Source organism: Ambystoma mexicanum, chromosome 2q (assembly GCF_040938575.1).
Source record: "Ambystoma mexicanum isolate Mex_15411 chromosome 2q, UKY_AmexF1_1, whole genome shotgun sequence".
NCBI lineage: Eukaryota > Metazoa > Chordata > Amphibia > Caudata > Ambystomatidae > Ambystoma > Ambystoma mexicanum.
The window spans coordinates 687,222,678-687,243,232 of record NC_090924.1 but is presented as its reverse complement, the minus strand read 5'-3'; the positions used below and the strand labels follow the sequence as shown (position 1 = coordinate 687,243,232).

Here is a 20,555-nt window from a genome sequence, read left to right as displayed (position 1 = left end):
CCACACATAATCCTAGACCTGGTGAGGGAGTGGGAGGATGACCTCACATCACCCACCCTGTGCTCACAAGCACTGATCCCCTTGGAAAAGGAGCTCAATGTACTGCACTTCTTGGCTACTGGTTCATTTCAGCAGACAAGTGCCATAGTGGGGGTGGTGTCACAGGCCACGCAGTCATGCTGCCTACACCAGGTGTTGGCCATCATGACTGCACGCCCCTCAGTCCGCAGGCACATATACATGCCCAGAACACCTGCAGAAAGGCAGGCTGTTGTCCAGCAATTTTACGGGGTGGCACACTTCTCCAAAGTCCTAGGTGCCATTGATTGCACCCATGTGGCTCTACGTCCACCCAGGGCCACTGAGCACATCTATCTGAACCGCAAGCACTGGCATTCCATCACCGTGCAGGTTGTATGTGATGCCAAGGGAATCATCACCTCAGTACAGTATATGCCAACTATCCAGGGTCCAGCCATGATAGTTTCATATTCAGAATGTCATCCCTAAACTGGGACCTGGAAGCTGGCCTGCATGGCGACACATGGCTAATTGGTGAGTTTAAATGCCTCTGCACATGTATGCATGTCAGAAACGGAGAAATGGGAAAACCCCACTAATGACAACCATTATCACCTCCCCAGGTTACAGTGCCTACCCTCGGAGCACCTACATGATGACGCCAATTCGGACCCTCACCACACCACCCAAGGTAAGATACAACACAGCCCATATGGTAACCCGGGGCATAGTGGAGCGCACATTCGGAGTGCTCAAGTCACGTTTTCGCTGCCTTGACCGCTCTGGTGGGCAGCTGCTACATGCGCCCCAGTAGTGTGCAGGATCATAGTGGCAGCATGTGTCCTGCACAACGTTGCAACCCACCGGGGCGTGCCGGTGGACATGGGGTTGCCCCCACATCCCCAACCACATGCACGGCCGCTGCGCATGGGAGGTGAACGGGCATGTGGTAAGGCAGCCCGTACCCAGCTTGTGGCAAATTACTTCACCTAAAATCCCACCCCTGCGGAGTGCACACAGGCCTGGCACATACCAGCTGACAATCGATGATGATGACAAAAGGGACAGTCAACTGTCACAACCATACCAGCCTGAGATTGTTCACCTGGAAGTGTTACATTGTGTGCATCCCTACCTACTTAAAACACCCAATGCTGTGTCACAACAAGACACACATCCATGCAGCAGGAATTACTACCCCCTTGCAAAATACCACATCAAAATAGTACCATGTCACCCAACCCCTCCCCATCTCAGCTACCCAACACACCATGGCATGGCATGCAATGTGAAAGCAACCAAATGAATGCACAACACATGACACAAGTGTATGTAAACAAGCCACAGACAATATGCGCTCAGCCATCAATAAGAAAGAGCACACATGAACAAATACTTACCAGCAACACAAAACATCAGTTCAGGATGAAACCGTGTCAATATATGACAGTAAAAAATTGAAGTACTGCAACTCTCACTACCTGACTAAGGCAGCACATTGACCCCTTCCAACTGCAGAGTGTTGCTGTCAGGCAAATGTCTCAGTGTACTGCCAACAACATGAACTGCATCTGCAAAGGAGACAGACTTGTGAAGACATGAAGAACCTACATGTATATAAGGAGAAAGACATGGATGCACAAGCACATATCAATAAACCATGCAGTGTACAATCCAACAACAATCCCCACTAGGGATGTACACACAGTTTTGACTACAGACTGCCCACACAACTCATGGTAGCCCAATGTCACTGTGTAAGTTACTGTCACTTGGTCACACCCTTTGCAAACCCATGGAAAGGGGAAGCAGGAGGGGTGTGTGTGTCAGGAAACCAAGCATCTAACCCAAAGACAGGACAAGCCTGCATGTGCCCAGCTGGAATACACAGTGGATGCCCACGGGAGCCACACAAAGCAACACACTGTAAAAAATAAAAATATTTAAAAAAAGAAAAATCAAAAATGGCCATGTGTGGACCAGGGGGGGCACCCAGGAGGTTCGAGGTACAGGGTGCACCCCAACACCCAAATGCGTGGATGTTGAGAAATAAAAATACCTCCATAGGCTCATGGCCTGCACGGCTACGCTATAGTGGGAGAACTGCCGTCGCTCTCTTCACCCTCTGCTGCTACATCAGGAGGTGGCGTGATATGGGAGGCAGCCCACGCAAAGCCCTGGTATGGTCCTCCATGGCAGCAAGCATGAGGGTCTGGAAGGTTTGGTTCTGCAGGATGATGGTACGGAGATCCCCATGCAGCACCTCACGGGTTGCCCGCATTTCTGCCTGCATGGCCTCGCTTAATGCCCGGATCTCCGCACGGGTTGCCTGGAGCTCAGCTGAGAGTGAATGTGTGAGCTGCTCCAGCTGCTGTTCTGACCTAAAATTCAGGGAAGCCTCAAGTTCACCCAGAGTATCTCTGAGGACCCGTGTTCTAACCTCAGGGCTTACTTGTGGGCCTGTGACTCTACAGATATGGCTTCGCGCAGAGCCTCCAGTCCAGCCCGTCGGTCCCTGTTGGATGCCAACATGTCCTCCCTGTGTGAGTGGCAAATGGAGTCTGTTGCCTGCTGCTGGAGCTCCATCTGCCTTTCAGGGGGGAGAATGGAAGTGGCCACCCTATCCATTGCCTGAGCATTCATTTCACCCAATGCTCCCTGTTGTGCTGCAATACTGTACTTGGAGTTCTCCCACACTGTATTGCCTGGTGGCGCACGGCCGCCGCGTTGACGGGCACCACACCTGTTTGGGGCATGGCGATCTGCACCTTGCTGTGCTGGCACTGCCTGAGGCTGCAGGACTGCATTCCTCCTTTGATCTGCTGGCCCAGGAACAGGAGCAAATATTGTGGAGTGTGACCCTGCATCCGTAACCGCCAAAGGCGGATTTACCAACACTGAAATCCCCATAGAGGGGTCTACCCCCGGTGCAGGTGGGTTGGACAGAACAGCATCCCTGTCAGAAACAATCACCTGCGACGGCACATATGTCTCACTGTCCGATTCAGCACCTGATTCATAGAGGTCTGCAGAGGTGTACCCAGAGACACCCCTGGACAGCATGGTTTGTAGGACAAATGAGTTTTCACCCACCACCACCCCACGTCCTCCAGTGGTGCCCGGTTGTGGCTGTGATTCCTCCTGGGTCTGCACCATCTCCTCCTCCTCAACAGCATCAAGTGCCTCATCACCTGCAAAAACATGAAAGATAACAAATGGAAACAGGCATGAGCACCAGAGCACACACATAGGCCTGACGAGGCAGAGATCCAGTACATAAATTACACATGCCCCACATGACTATAACTATGGCATGCATGCACTGTCAATGAGTTGGAAGGGGAGGCAAGAAGGAGACACTGAGGACTCCAAGATGGAAAAGCAACACATGTGCTGCATGCTGGACAGCACTGGCATCACACATTAGCCAGTGAGTGGCATGTCCAATACACATACATGACACATGCCAGCCCACAGATGGCACGTAGTATAGCCATGGTACATTTGACAAGTACAGCCATATGGTAGGAAATAAGTACTGTCACCCATCCATGTGAGATGGACATCATGAGATACAACATGCAAAATAGTGTGACAAAACACGCATGTGCCACACGCTGCAACAAATCCAGTGTTCAATTATACAGTGATGGCAGGCAGATGGATACATCAATGGTTGGTCACTTCAACATGACAGAAGACAACAGTCATGTTCAACATTCAAACAGGGCCCACAAATGATTGTGTGCAGGCCATTACTCAATCAGCCTGAATGGTTAAATCATTCCCATAACAAGGTAATAAAAGTGGCCCATTGTGGGGAGTAGTCTATGACAGAAGTATGTCATATTTGTGGCAGTAGGGCAGAAAAATGTGTCGTAAAAATGGCAAGGATTGAAACAATCAGGCTGAATGAACAGGAAAACATTATGAACAATGTTGTTGCAAGATGACAGTTGAAGGGCAACTGCAATAATTTGGTGCAAATTGGCTACTGTGGTCAGAAGGGATACTGTCATACCCAAAACCAAGGCCGGGGAATGGTTTGGAGGAACCACATGGGTGACCCATACCAGTCATGACTACACAGCCTCACCTGGCACTCCATTAGAACACATCACCCAAGCAAGATACACATGGATTGCACACACATGCATGGGCACTCACCGGACAATGCTTCAAGATCTGGTAGGTCTCCCACGCCTCAGATCTGTTCCTGTGTGATGAAGGTTCCAGCGACAGACTCATGTTCAGTGACTTGGTCGTCCTCTGGTGGAGACCCACCGACAGTCACCAGAGTAGAGGCATGATTGGAAGCCAGCTTGTTCTTTGCTCTGCGTTTCAGGTCATTCCACCACTTGTAGCAATCATCAGCTGTGCGGCTCACAAATCCAAGGGCACTAATGTGGTCCGCAATGGTCTGCCAGTGGGATCTACATTGAGCATGCGTAGTCTTGTTCCCTGCAGTCACCACCATTTCGCGGCTATGTGCCAACACATAGGCCACAAGTGCATCTAGTTCGGCGTCATTGAAGCTAGGCTTCCTTGACGTGCCAGAGTGTGTAGCCGTGTCTGGGGTCCCAGCCTCTAGTGAAAGAGCACCCTTCTTCTTCTTGGAAGGTGGTGCAGATACTGAGTGGCTTACGCCACTCTGGTTGGTAGGGGCAGAAGTGCAGGTGGACTGGGTACTGTAAGTTTGCGAAGGCACAATGACCAAAGGTATCGGTGCAGGCATTGGCTGCAGGGTGATGTTGGCAGGACCAACCTCAGTGTGATGGACTTGGACCGACACTATCCCGGCTGGGATACTCAGAGCTGGGGTGGATTTAGCTGCAGCTGCCCCTGCAGCCTCCTCACCCTGGCTACTTGGGGCAGCAGATGACATTGCTGCCCCAGATCCACGTGACCTGGTGACAGCAACTTTCACCGCCACACGTGGCTTAGACTTGGTGACCTGGAAGTCAGCCTGGGAGTCATCCTGTGCCGGTTCAGTTGACAATATGGGTCGGTTTAACAAGGGCTGAGCTGGGATGGTGTCAGCTACATTTCCCACAACCATTTAGGGGGGGAGGTGGGGGCATAGGTGGCCCCGATTGGTCCTCCACACACTGCCCGCTTGGGCCACCCTGCACATCCTGGCCACGTCCCCTACCGCGCCCACCTTTTGGAGGTCGGCCACCTTTGCCTCCCTTATTGCTTGGTCGCCTCCCAACCATGGCACTGTTGTTGTTGTGCGTATGGGAGTTGCAGTAAACAATTGTCCTGGGCTATTGGGGTGAAAGGGGTAGGGTACTAGATGGTATTCGTACCCTAGTGCTCTAGCAAGGCTGTCTGTGACCTCTGGGGGAAGATGACGGGTCACGCAATGCACAGGCACCCCGAAAACAATATCAAACGTGCACACAACCCCTGGTAGACCACGTGCATGGGAAAATGAACCCGCACTACGCTGTGACACCTAGAAACACAAAAAAAGGCATATGCGTGATACAAGCAGCCTACAATGACCTCTGAAGGGGTATCCGACACATGGGGGCAACCACAGTTGGAAAATACGTGCGCGACTCACCGTCTGCCTGGAAAAAGAACGTGAAAAAGATGTACATGTGCGCGTTGGCAACACCCCCGCCAAAAGAAAAAATGAACGCAGTCTGAGGAAACAGGGAGTACGAACTGGAACCGTTGTGAAGTAATCGCGTGTGAACCGAGAAGAAGTACAAGAATCACCCGCTCGCTCTCCACAAAAAGCACGTACAAGAAAATGGCGTCCTACACGTACCTTTTAAGCCAGCCCACACGTGCGACGTCACTTCGGTGCCTACGCGCTAAGGGCCTTTCCTCCTATCACACGCAGTGACACCCGGACATGCAGTTTTTTCACGTGTACAATAAACATGCACCCGTGTTGTGGGAAACGCCTGCGCGCGTAACGTCACAGACGCGCTTATGCGCTAAGGGCCTTTCCTCAAATTTCACACTGACGTGCACTTTTTTCAAATGCCAAATCACTCCATATCAAGCTGGCCACGTGACAACACACGGAAGACCACACTCCTACCCAGAAGGCCATTTACCTGCCCCCCACACCCCCGAGCATGCTCCCACCTGCCATCTGCTGCTGCCTGCCTGCCTGCTGGCCACATGCCCTGCTATTTGGTGCCTGCACATCAGCCATCTGCAGGGGTGTAGTTGCTGTGACCACCCCTGCTGGAACTGAAGACTCCCGACTGGGATACCATCGCTCCTCAGCCCAGCCCCAGGACCCAGTTGCCCACCCACACCTGCCTCTGGGGTTGCCATGTCGGACACAACACCATCTGGCACCACTGGCAACCCCCAGTCAGAGAGGCAGAAGGCTACCAGCTTCAGTGCCAGTGAAGTTGGTATCCTGGTGGAGCAAGTCCTGAGGCAGTATGATGCCCTCTTTGGAAGTTCACGCACCGACAATGAAGGACGGAAGAGGATCTGGATGGATATCGTGACTGCCATCAACGAGGAGGGAATGCCAGTCCGCGACATTCAACACATCCGGAAGCGCTGGGAGGACTTCAGGTCCAGGACCCTCAACAAGGCCTGGCGCCTCCTGAAGGCAGCAGATGCCAAGGGGTGCCGGGTCCGCCTAACCAACAACCAAATGAGGGTACTGGAACGTATACACCCAGCGCTCCACGTCCAGGTCCTTGAGAGGCAGACCCATCTGGAGTCGAGCAGTAAGTGTACATGCGTACTGATTAGACGCTGTGCGTGTTGAGGTGTGCCAGGAGTGTGCAGGTTGCACATATGTCTTTGTAGGGCCATGTATGGATGCATATGTACAGGAATGTGAACCTGCCACATGTAATTCCTCTCATGTGTGAGACACATCGACGGTGTATGTGTTGGTAAGCATGCTGGCCAAATGCATGTGTGGGTGCACACATGTAATAATTCATGTGTGTGTACTGTGGCATGGTTATGGTGTCACACGTGGATGCTGGTTCCTGCTGCATGTATCTGCACTATGTACATGTGCGTGTATTTGACAAATGTGCAACTGTGATGCAACATGGATGCATGTGACACTGACATGTAGGAGGCTGATTGCGAGAAGTGACACGGATGGCGATTTTATCACTGCGACAGGTGGTGGAGATGTACAGATGCATGTAAGTCTGGTGGCGTGTGTGCATGTGTTCTGCACTCCCCGTGTTGCATGTGACGTCAGGCTCACCTTCGGCTGCTCATGCTGTTGTTTGTGTATGGATGGTGCTGCCTGGTGCAACATTCCTGTTGATTTGCTCATGTGTGTGAGTTGAAATGACATGTGTGTTGGGGAGTGTGATGCCATGTCTGAAGTTTGACACTGCCACTCATGTACAAATGTCATGTGTGTATCAGTCCATTGTACAGTGCCCTGATGCCTGTGTTCTATCTCTCCCTGTCTGCAGCGTCAGCTGATGAAGAGGCCGGAGAGGGTGCTGTGGAGCAAAGCGGCAGGGATCGCTCCGCCATCCGGAGACACAAGGCCCAGCTCCCCTCCCATGTTGTCATCTCGTCTGGGAGTGAGGAGTCTGGTGCTGCATCCCAGGCCGCAGCTGCCGAGGGTAGGTCCAAGAGGCGGAGGTCGGAGCTGGACTCCACGGCAGCAGAAGGGGCAGCTGAGACCCCACAGGGTCCAACGGAGGAAGATGGCACGGAGTCATCCAAGTTGGTGGGGGGTTTGGTGGAGGAGGAGGCCGTGGAAGGGACACACACGGGGTCTGGAGGGGGGATTCCACTGGTGCTAGTGGTGCAGTCCAGGGGCAGGGACAGGAGGCAGCACAGGCTGCCACGGAGGTGCCTGTGTGTAATCCTGTCCCCCATCCTGTGACTGCATCATCCCGCACCAACAGGGATGCCTACGTCCAGACCCGGTTTCAGGGAGGGGATGAGCGCTCAACAACTGGCCTTCCTCTCCCTGTGGGCGTGGCAATCTGGGACCGGGTTGAGCCTGTCCTGGCTGGGTTGGCGTTGCGTCAACAGGGCATGCGAGCTGAGCTGCAGTGTTTTCGTGAAGTCACTGCACGTCATCTTGGATGCCTCTTTGACCGCGTTGACCTACTAGGACGGGTCACCAGTGCTGGATTCCTCTGTGTGCTGGACCTTCTTCTGACCCCCTCCTCACCTGAACCCAATATGCGCCAGTGGTCCTCCATGCCATCTTCCCACCAATGTATCACCTGGGTACCCTGTGGAGCTGCCTCTGACCCAGCGGCCAGGCTGGTGGAGGACACATCCCTGCCACAGTCAGGAGTCGGACGTCCAGCAGGGGTGGCCACCACAACAACTGCACCCCAGCCGGAGGAGGATGTGCAGGCAGCAAGATGCAGGGCACAGGCACAGCAGCAGCAGGCACAAGGTGGGAGCGATGATGGCTCGGGGCCATCAACATCAGAGGGGCAGGCATCGGCCAGAGGGCAGGAGGACCCTGGACTGGGAGTGTCTTCCGTGTGGCAGCGGTTGGGCCAGGCCATATATGCGGAGCGGGGCGGGCGGAAGAGGCACGGCTCACAATGGTCAGGGCGGAGACCTCCATGCACAGGGCGCTGAGGCGGGCTGAGTGCCTCAAGGCAATTTGCAGGGAGTTGGAGTTGAACATGGCATCGTCCCTGCGAAACCTCGGGACCATGGCAGAGGCCCGCCTCCAGGACATAGACCAGGAGTTCGATGATGCCCTGGCCCGGGAAATCAAAAAGTAAGCCATCGGACTAGCCCACCCCCATTGTATATAGTTTGTAGTGTTAGGTTTCATTTTCATTTTGCTTTATTTTGAGGTGCTTCGACAATGCCCCACCCTTTTGTATATAGTTATTTGTTAGGTATTTTTTTCATAGGTTTCATTTAATTTGTTGGGCTCATGGACCCTGGAATGAATACATGTACATAGTTGAACTGTGGATTTCTGAAAACAATTTTTTTTTAAATCACCATGGATCAATGGATTTTCACATTTACATTTCCTTTGGATTTGCTTTGGTGGATGGAGAGTTTGGACAAACTTTCTTTTGGATTAGTTTGGATTGAGACTTCCTTTTTTTTATTCATTTTTGGACATGCATTTATTTTCTTGTTTTAAATATTTTTCATGTTTTCATTCCATTGCCTTAATTTTGTTGAAAATACATTTTGATTTATTACTTCCATGTGTGTTATTTGCTGATTGGTTTACTGCATGTCACAATGTGGGTTTACACAATCACTGGCACTCAGTGTATGTGTGTGACGGACATGTGTTGATGTACATAGTTGACTTCTGCTTTGTGTCATGTAATAGGCCTTTCAGTGTAGGGTGGATGGGAAACTTGATTGGGTCTCAAGACTGGGGTGGCGTGCAGTGGGATTTTGGTGGACATGAGGCCCATGAATGTGCATCCTTATGACATGTTGGGGGGGACATGAGTCAGGGCCTGCTGTCAGGTGCCCATCACTGCTGGGTGGGGGTGGGTCCAGGGGGACATGAGTCGGGGCCTGCTGGCAGGTGCCCGTCACTGCTGGGTGGGGGTTGCAGGGGGACATGAGTCGGGCCTGCTGGCAGGTGCCTGTCACTGCTGGGGGGGTCCAGGGGACATGAGCCGGGGCCTGCTGGCAAGTGGCTGTCACTGCTGGGTGGTGGGGGTGCAGGGGGACATGTGTCAGTGCTCACTTGTGCATGGTGACATGTGGGCTGGCTAGGGGGCATGGCCAGGGTGGATGGGCTGCCTGCGGGGCATGGCCAGGCATGCAGGGTAGCCTCCTGTGGTGTGGGCTGCCTGCAGGCCCTGGGGAGGGTGGTGAGGGCAAAAGAGAGTGTTTTCCTATTAGGAAAGCTTCGTCCCCTGCACACTATCTAAAAGGCCAAAGCCTAATGGTGATTAGAGAATCGTTAAAGATGGAAAGTCTTTTAAAGGCATTTTAGATATATATTCAAAATTTCACTAAATAATTACATTTTGACAACTTGAAGGATACATTCATAAGCAAGACGATTTATTATTCATACAAGATGGTAGGCCCAACGCGTTTCGAGTAGCAAACAACTCTTCATCAGGGGCATTTTTTCTTTAAGAATAACATTTCTATAAAGAAATGAAACATTTTAAATTTAAACAATATAATATTTTTAGTCAATAAGCAATTTCGAAAGCAACAATTTCAAAACAACCTCAATTCAAGGACATCTCTGAGTTACATGTCAACACACAGATCCTGGACTTAAAGTGTACAGTGCATAATTCAAATGCACTTAATTGTTTTAGAGTGTCTAACAGCCTTTAGAGTGAAACCGTTATCAAAAATTGACAAAAACTTAAAAATCTTAATTTGAATCAAAACAGATACATTTTTTATCAAAACAGATACATTTTTTCATACAACCAGGTTATTACTGGTGCTAAATGCCTGTATATGCTATTCACGGAGAGAATAATTCAATGCTCTAAGTGTTTTTGAAGAAAAATGGATAAACTGAAGTTGTAACATAAGGAACAATTATAGCTAGTTGTTCTTACCTATTTAAAATAGGCCAAAAAAGATGGAGTGTCTTGTATGGCCATAGATGAAAGTGTTCCTGAGATGATTTCGCAAAGTTTGTTCTTGACCTGTCGTGAGATCTGGTATAAGAAGCAATATTCAGATAAGGAGAAAGACACTGTCTTAATGACAAGAATATAGGTATCTGGTTGTCATGTTTATACATAAGTGAAAACACACTTACAAGTCTTTGGTTGAACAACTGGTCCAATGGTAGAGCTGACCAGTCAAAGGTCACTGGGTATCTTAATCTGGTAAACGGTTAATCGATGAAAACTAATCCAAATCAACTGTTTCCAAGAAGAGTAACCTAAAAAACCAAGGTGGTAGAGGTAAGTAAAGGTGAAACGGGGTATTTTTTAGAAAAGCTGTCACGGACCAAGTAAAGGCTATGTGGCCAGAATGGAAATGGTTAGTCTCTTATTATGATTCTACATAAAAGTGTTTGGAAGAAGAAAAGCTTTATTCCCCAAAGCACCTGGCACAGAACAAGTTAAGGCTATGTGGCCAGATTGGAAATAGTAAGTATCTTATTTCGATTCTACATAACTAAGTGATATCAAAAAAGTGATAAAGTCCAAGTCAACTTACTTCTCTTCCTTTTTTACAGGTCCCAAAATGGAGCAACATCCAGACCGGCAAAGGCTGTGGAGGCGTCTGCCATTTTGTGATGGAACTCGTCTTTATGTACCTTTCGGACAAGCTGACGTAATTCGCGCATGCGCAAGTGATGTCACTGTTTATATATTGAGTGAGTGACGTTGTTCGCGCGTGCGCGTGCAACGTGTAAATAAAGGTGTCTATGTAATCAACATGTAATATTAGGCGATCAGGTGCTCCAAGGGGCATGTCGTCTTGTTACAGCTAGAAAATAAGTGGGAAACGATTCCAATGAAGGTGGAAAAGGTGCATGTCACATTATAGGTAATCACTCCAACTTAGTGACGTCAATCGCACATACGCGTTGTACGTCCACCAAGTTAAATCTCTATATGTGTGTTAAAACACTTAGAGGGGGGAATGAAGAAGATAAGCCAGTGATAGGTTTGGTGTAAATGGCTGTCTGTATTTTGACTAATGTCATGTTTACACGTTGATTAAAAATACAAATTAAAATTTTATCGGATGTAACTGTGAGGTCTTATTGACTGCTTTTCAAAGGTCCACAGGACATGCTTGGGTAAATGAGGGTGTTAAACCTTATGCTAAGTAGAATAACCTACATGGGCACATGGTCATAGATGCAAAATAGTCATGGAGTACCTGCCTGATTATTAATGGTTAAAGAAATGGATATCTTAGTGTCAACCATTATCCGCATTAAAACATGTGATTGGCCTATTTGACAAATCTAGGACCTTGTGTAAACCATTATACACTTTTTATCATGTTGTGAACCTTTTTGACAAATATAGGCCATTGTGCTAGCACTACCCCAAATGTATGGGTGTACAATCTAAAGCAAAAGCATCACTAAAAGCAGTTTCTTGAAGATGAAAATCACCAGTGAATTGACAGCAGATAATGTAACTAAAACACTCATATGCGAAGAAAATAAAGGTCTTCGTTCTAATATTCGATACCCCAGTAATGCTAGGGTATGTATGATGGGAGAATCTGTTTAAAAACAAAGAAGCAATAGTAACCTATAAGGTTTAAACTGTTAGCAGCAATTGCTTTACTTTCATAGATGTTAAAACTTTAGAGGAATGGTCCAAGGTAATAGTCCTCATTCATGCATAGTGGTGTCATTGCGTCAAGCCATTGGATCCAAAAAAGTTCTCTTTGTAAAAGTTGTCTTTGTAAATCGCCACCCCTCGGGAGTGGGTGTATTACTTCCAATATGATCATTTTCATCTGTGAGATGTTGTGGTTATGGTCTCGGAAATGTCTAAATACAGGAGATTTGATATTTTTTGTTCTTATGGAAGACTTGTGCTCTGTCCATCTTTCTGTGGCTTCTCTGTTGGTTTTTCCTATATAATAGACCCCGCAGGGGCAACGGATGGCATAGATGACGTTTTTGCTGTCACATGTAGCATAGTGTCTCAGACTGATTTTTTTACCTGTATTGGGATGTCGTACATATTCTCCTTTAATGATGTTGTTGCAATGTTGGCAGTGGAGACATGGAAATGTGCCTGCTTTTTGTTTAGAAAATTTTGTTTGTAGTGGTTTTTTTGGCCTTTCCGCTTTAATGAGATGGTCCCGTAGATTTCTTCCTCGTTTGTATGCCATCATTGGGGGATCTGGAAACAATTCTTGTAAGGTTTTATCTGACTTAATCAGGTCCCAGTTTTTGTGTATTATTCTTTTGACTTGAAAGCTTTGTCTAGAGTATTTCAATGAGTGAATCAAAATTTTTGGGAACTGGTTTACTGTTGCTTGCTAGGAGTTCTTTTCTTTCCTGTGATTCGGTTCTTGTTATGGCTTTCTGTATTGTTTCTCCTGGGTAACCTCTTTCAATGAATCGATTCCGCATGGTTTCATATTCCATCTGTAATGTGGTAATATCAGATTTAATACATTTCACCCTTAAAAGTTGTCTGTAGGGGAGGTTCTCCTTTAAATGTTTCAGATGAAAACTGCTATGATGTAAGCAGCTGTTAACATCTGTTGGTTTCCTGTATATTTTTGTCTTAAAACCTGGTCCATGTATTTCCACTGTAACATCCAGAAAATTAACTGATAGTTTCCCAATTTCAATTGTGAACCCGATTCTTTCATTGCAGGTATTTAAGTATTTCCAGAATTGGAGAAGTTCACTTTCTGTGCCTAGCCATATACCAAAAATGTCGTCAATTTATCGTTGCCAGCATTTAATTTTTTCTTTCCACTGTTGGTTTTGTAGTACAAATTTCGTTTCAAATTGGTACATGAAAATGTTGGCATATGAAGGTGCCACTGATGAACCCATTGAGGTTCCTGAAATTTGTAAATAAAATGTTCCATTATGTCTAAAGTAGTTGTTATATAGAATGATGTTGATTAATTCTATAGCTAGTACTTTGTGAATGTTGACGTTTTTGTTTTCTAGTAGAAACCATTCTAATGCTTCTATCCCTTCTCTGTGTGGTATTGAGGTATATAGACTGTTCACATCCATTGTGAAAAGAATTGGGCTCTCCTCTGTGAGATTAACAGAGTTGATGATGTTCAGGAAGTGGGTGATGTCCTTTAGATAGGTTTGAGTGCTTTGTACAGCTGGTTGTAGTGCCGTGTCCAAATATATGGCTAACGGCTGAAAGATACTTTCTGTCCCCGCAACTATGGGTCTGAAGGGAGGGTCAGTGGCATTTTTGTGGATTTTAGGTAATCCATAGAAAACCGGAGTAACTGGAAATTTTTGTATCAAAAATTCAGCTGTCTTGTCTGTGATCCAATCCATGTCTGATGCTTTGTCAACCACCTTCTTGATAATTTCTTTGATTTCATTTACCGGGTCTCCATCTAGTTGTATGTATGTCCTAGTATCGTCTAAGAGTTTTTGACATCCTATGTTATACACAGTAGTATCCATTAGGACTAGAGCTCCTCCTTTGTCTGCTTGTTTTAATGTTATACTACTGTCCTGGGCCAATTGCTTAATGGCTTCCATCTGATGTTTATTAATATTCATTTTGTTTGGCTGGCCATATTTTAGTCGTTTGAGATCTCTTGTAGTCTTTTGTTTAAACAAGTTAATCAAAGGATGGTTCACTTGAGGATGAAAACTGCTTTTGTTTTTGAGTTCTAAAAATTTAGATTTTAGTTGTGGTTGCAGTGTATCTTCAATATTGTGGAAAAAGACTTTCAGTTCCATTTTGCGGATGAGTTTGAAAAGATTAACTTCTTCTTCAAAGAAAGAGTTGTTGTTTGTAGGAATAAATGAGACCCCTAGATGCAATGTCTGAATCTGTGTTGTTGTCAGTGATTTAGAGGAAATATTAATGACCAGATTCTGTTTAATTTCTTCTTCTGTCTTGGTTTTCTTCTTTCCTCTTCTTGTCTTCCTCCCTCTAAAAAAGGTGTAGCCGGTTGGTTTTGGGAAGATATCGTAGGTGGTATCACTTGAGATGCTGCGGTAGGCCCCCTTTCGCTAGTGGATGGAATCTCTTCCAGCTCTCTGCTGGTGACTTCACTGCTCTCTGTGTTGTTAGTGGGCTGCGGTTGTCTGGCTGGCCTATGTTGTGGTGGTCAGTTATTCGCTTAGAATTCCTGCCACGAGTAGACAATGTCCCTCGCGTAGTCTAGTGTATCCCTTCTAAACTTTCTTATTTTTCGTTGTTCGATGTCTTTTTTATAACTGTCAAGTTTTGTATTAGTGTCTTAAAAAATGTGTTTCAATTCCGTTGCAGTTTTGAATTTAGCCAGTTGGGATGTGATGTCATCAATCTCTTGTTTAAGGTTGGAAACGGATTTTGCCAATTCTTCAATGGTTAGCAATATTAGGTCTAGTGAGCATTTGTTCAGAATTTGCTCCCATCTGATGACGAAATCTTTATTCTCTTTGCAAAGGGTAGGTCTAAGATAAACTCTAAGTCCTCTTGGAATCCGTTTACACTTATAGTACTGGGCGAGGGTTGTTGCATGTAATTTTTTAGAAATCTCTCGTCTGATGAGTCGTTCTAATTTATGGATTAGCCGTTCAGGGTTCTCTCCCGTTGGTGTATCTTTACTAGTATCTGATATTAAACCCAGAATTATTGTCGCCTCTTCATCTGGAAAGGCCAAAGTTGTAGCTGCTTTGTCTGTTAAAGCGCTGATAGTCAAGAATGACATTCTACTGTTCGTGGGTGCTCGTGTGTGGCTATGGTACCAACCCGTGAGGGTAAACAATACTAGAAACGTGGACAACACACTGTGCACACCTTGATTTGGACGATCTTATTACATATTGGTTGTATATTTTTATATATATATAGAGATATTAAACAAAGTAAGGGTGCGGGGGAGAGGTGCTCAGCCTTGGTACCTAGGCTGGAGACAGAGAACAAAAGAGAGTGTTTTCCTATTAGGAAAGCTTTGTCCCCTGCACACTATCTAAAAGGCCAAAGCCTAATGGTGATTATAGAATCGTTAAAGATGGAAAGTCTCACCTGGGCTCACCTTGGAGGACACACACTGCCAATTCGCGTTGGGGCACCCCAGAAATACACGTACACCACTCACCCAAGGCCTATCGCATGTGAAACTTCCCGTGCACCCCCGAAATACAGGTACCCCACTCGCCCAAGGCCTATCGCGTGTGAAACTTCCCACGCACCCCAGAAAGACACGAACCCCGCTCACCCAAGGCCTAACGCGTGTGAAACTTCCCGCGCACCCCAGGAATACACATACCCCGCTCACCCAAGGCCTATCACGTGTGAAACTTCCAGCGCACCCCCGAAATACACACCCCGCTCGCCCAAGGCCTATCCCGATTGAAACTTCCCACGCAACCCAGAAATACACGTAACCCGCTCGCCCAAGGCCTATCGCGTGATAAACTTCCCGCGCACCTCAGAAAGACACGTACCCCGCTCGCCCAAGGCCTATCACGTGTGAAACTTCCCGCGAACCCCCGAAATACAGGTTCCCCACTCGCCCAAGGCCTATCGCATGTGAAACTTCCAGCGAACCCCCGAAATACACGTTCCCTGCTCGCCCAAGGCCTATCGCGTGTGAAACTTCCCACGAACCCCCGAAATACACGTTCCCCACTTGCGCGATTGCAGTGTAGCGGCCCTGTTAGCTGGTCCAGGGTTAGCACGGCCCTTTGCGCTGCATTGGGGATTTCAATGGTTTTTCCTTGCGCAAGGGGCGTTCTTGCGCCATCGCTCATAATTGCTTGGTAATTCCATGAACATGCAGTGCGCCAGAATGCTGTTGGCGCACACGGCTGGTGCACTCTCCCTCTCTGCGCTGCTCGCATGCGCTGCCTCTGCGCTGAAATCTATGAATTACCCCGTACGTGTTCTATGCATTTTTGCTGATGTAGTGTACGTCAGGTTTATTGGAGGACGCCTTGAAGTTTAAATGGAACTTGAACTGCACTATTATTAATTATAATTACTTTGATGGTGCCCACCTATTTTCCTTATTTTTCCCTTATTTCTGTCCAAACAATTAACCCCTGCTTTTGCAGACGAGCAGTTAGGATCGAACAGCTTCTGCTGAAACTATTTCATCAATTGTTTTGTTTAATTACATTTGTGAGGTCATATATTAACATAGGTTAGTCTGTGCACTTTGTAAATTACCTTAGGACCCATAAAGTAGAGGTTTTTCAGTGAATTGCATGACTTTTGTAAATATATACTTTGACCGTGCCTGTTTGCGCGATGGCGTGCAGCATGCAAGGGTGCGCATGTACATGAGGGGGCGGGCGGGGTGTAATTCAGCTCCTCCCAATGGGTTTCACAGTGAAGTGGCAGACAGGGGCTGGACTTTTACCATGCCCTTTTAGGTTTGTCCATGGGACATACATGGCAAGACCTGCCACTGCACTGTATTTCGGGTACACAGGGAATTTTGGGCAGGCACAGCGTATGCCCCATCATACTCAAACTTGAGGAGCACAAAGCCTGGTCACAGAAACTGGGGTCCTCACAGTAAAGATGTCTGAGCGTTCTCCAAATATTGACCCTGGGTGGTAGCTCAGGAAAGAATCTGGTTACTGTCACCCTACAATGGGTATGGGGAGAGTGGGATCCAGCCTCTGGCCAAACGCTAAGGGCCTCATTACACGGACGGCGGTGGACCAAGGTGCTATTAGTAGCAAATAAAATAGCGGCACCACCTTGGTGGAAAGGGGAATTACCGCCCTATTCCAAGGTTGGTGGGGCAGTAATTCCCCCTTCCCCATTGCCCTTCCCCATTCCCATTTTTGCCCCATAGGGCATAATGGGAATGGGGAAGGTGCTAATTACGGCACCGCAAATTGCGGTACCGTAATTAGCTCCCTGGTCCCTTTGCGGGTTGGTTTTTAACGCCTGCAAAAAGCAGGCGTTAAATTCTCCAACCCGCAAAAGGGACCTCATAGTAAGGCGGTAAGGGTTTACCGGTACCGGTAAAATACCGGTAAAATACTATGACAACGGGAGGGAACACTGGGACTCATCATGAACATTCCACCCTTGGGCCCATATTAACAGCTGGACAGTTCCAAAGTTTCCTTCTTTTATGAAGTTATACTTCCTTTAAGCGGTTCCCAATCTCAGGCTGGGGAAACAGTTGCCTTTAACCTATTTCCGGCCTGGGATTTATGTTCCTCACGCTTTTACAAATGTCCGATTGCTAATGTTGTGATTTATGAAATTTGAAATGCTTGTTTTCATATCATTAAAGTGGCATTTGTTTTGGGAACACAACAGCTTACTAAAGATGCATTATTCATTTTTTTTTTTGGCATTGAATATATTCTAAGTGCACCATGCGCAATACGGATGCTTCCACAACACATGGCATAGTGTGTGGTCATGACTTATGTGTAAACATGGACGTATGAGACAGTACAATTCGGGGGAAAACAAGGCACAGCTAGTGACATTATGTTGTGTCTTGTTTTCCCTGCTTTGGTCCCGCATGACTGCTTGCTTTAGAGAATGCTTAATGGGATGTTAGCCTTGGAATGTTGTGCTGTGAGTGCCCCTGCAAGTTCCATGAATGTCAGTTGGAGTGAAGCAGCTTGTGAGAGTGGAGGCCGGTGGATGTCTCCTGTGTACCTTCCTACGTGCTTACCCCTGGACTTACCTGATGTGTATACCTTGTCGCTGGAACTTAGTAAAGAAGTTCACTTTCCTTACCTGCAGCATCAGACTTTCATTTCAACGCGCTGGCTTGAGGGAAGGGGCAGGAACCTGCAGCTGTCTAGGGTGAGCAGTGCCTAGAAGCAAGGAAGGAAGCATTGAGACCATAGATGGGGGCATCCACTGGCCCCCCGAACCCCAAAGGTGAGCTGACTCCTGCCCCACAGCCCAACAGCAGTTGCATGGCAGGAAGGAGGCAGATGGGGGCGGGAGTTAACAGTAACAGCAGGTGGAGCGTCAGTGGGGCGACCTTTAAGCATTTTGGCCACTGAAACAGGAGTGATAAACAGTTGAAGCATTTTGGCCAGTTCCCAGCAGGGCCACCGTGAAGTTTTGGCTACCGGTCTGCACTTCCCTGTGGGGCCATCCTTAAGAATTATGGCCACTGGAGGGGTCCGGCAGCGGTCCGGTTGAGGATTTGGCATTTGATTTTGCTTCAGGAAATAGAAGGGCTACTCACACTGTGGCATGCCGGGAGAAGAGGATGAGCAACTGAATGAAGGAGTGAGAATTGCGAAACGGACCGGTACGCACATCATTACAGCTGTGATTGAGGCATTGTTAAGCCACGCCGAGGGCGATCACAGTGTTTGAATGTTTTACTTACCTTGTGGCTTTGGCAGGCTTTGGGACTTCCCTGGGGCATGCCGTACCAGAACGCTGCATTGTGATAGCAGGAGCTCTTCACCCAACGAGATCTGGTCTGGAATGATGACGTTTAGAATGCCGGTAACAACGCAGCCAGCGCAGCAGTAAGGAAAGAACCCTGCTGCGCTCAGCTATGTGAGATCAGAGAGAGTCTCATGATGCAGCAATGCCGTGCTCAGTTTGTGGTGTAATTCTGCAAGAATGACTGACATTTTCCTGGTATTTTGGATCTGCACGGTCAATGTGCAGAGTCGGAGGTACTGTGCCATTGCGTCATGCAAGGAGCTTTATGGACATATGAAAGTATACAAAAGGAAAATTGATGATACTTTTGGCTGCATTCTTAAATTGTGCGCTTATCGACAGCAATCACAAGGACGCTTTGCTGGCATTTTCTGCTGTATCATCCACTTTGGCTTCCATGTTGGGGGGGTACTCCTCCCATTTGGATTTCAACAATATTTTGCTACAGAGGCAGGATTTTCTTTATTTTTTTTATTGTTGTCCAGGCTTAGTCGTCATGTGAGGCCTGTTCTTGAGAATTGAAGTTAAGCATAGTTCTAGCTTGGAGTGGATGCATTGGTGTTTTGCTTGGGTATGATGTCATTGATTGTGGCGTGCAGGCTTAGGGATCATCTGATGTGGCCTCTGTTTATTAGGAATTAGCTATTACCACAGAATATTTTATGTGTGTCTTGCATGTATTTAGTAACCATTGCTTGCCTCCACAGGACCATCAATAATTTTGGAATGGTACGGTATGGTAATGTTTATATATAAAGCGCCTACGCACAGGCAAGTGTTTCAAAGCGCTAAAGGAGGGTGGGAATATGGGGTAAAACAACAGTCGCTCAGAGCCCTTGAAATGCTGAGGCGATAATAGTCTGCACAGGCAAAGTAAGTGCATAAATACATTTAACAGTTGAGACACGGCAAATAGGCCTGAATGGCGATTCTGCAGTTTTACCAAGTGCATTTAGGGGTGAAGACAAGGGAGAACAGACAGGCGATTTTCTGGCACAGTGCATTCAGATTGTGCAAGTGCACAGACGGTCACAGGGTGGGGGAGGTCGAAGTGCACCCAGTCAGTGGAGACTGGGTAAGTGCAGAGAGTCCGACTCACTAGGGTAGTTTTCAAGTGCAGTAAGGGTAGGTGAGCTGTAGGGCCCTGTGAGACTCTTGGGTACATCAGTTGGATAGTCAGCAAGCTGTAAGGAAGAGGAGGGAGAGTGGGACAGCGCTGAGAGCTAGGTTAGCAGGGTAGAGGAAGAGAGCAGGAAGAGGAGAGGAGGAAGGTCTTGAGAGTTTCACAGGGTAGAAACAGGGAGGTTGAGGAAGACCCTGTTGCAGTAGTCCAGCCTAAAGAGAACCAAGCCACTGGGGGAAGGTGAGAAAAGGTACAGTACCTCTGAGGAGGTGTAGTTGATAGTTAGACTTTTTAGAGATGTCCGAAATGTGAGAGGAGAAGAAGAGAGTGGAGTTGAAGATGATCCCATGGTTTTTAGCCTCGCAGGTGTGTGTGGGCACAGTGCCAAGGGAGGCTGGCCAGAGTGAGAGTGGAAAAATGGGAGCAGGGGTCCCAATGCA

The 20,555-nt window shown here is 47.6% G+C and overlaps 1 long non-coding RNA gene across 1 annotated transcript in view; it reads right to left on the bottom strand.

Annotated features, from left to right (window-relative positions):
• Nucleotides 1–19,016, bottom strand: part of LOC138569013 (uncharacterized) — an 85,261-nt gene extending 66,245 nt beyond the window's left edge. Inside the window, exons 1-2 of the long non-coding RNA XR_011303055.1 lie at nucleotides 18,928–19,016; nucleotides 18,318–18,397 (exon numbers count right to left, since the gene is read on the bottom strand). This is a non-coding gene — a long non-coding RNA (uncharacterized lncRNA). The remainder of the gene's footprint in view (nucleotides 1–18,317; nucleotides 18,398–18,927) is intronic.
• Nucleotides 19,017–20,555: the final 1,539 nt, after the last annotated feature.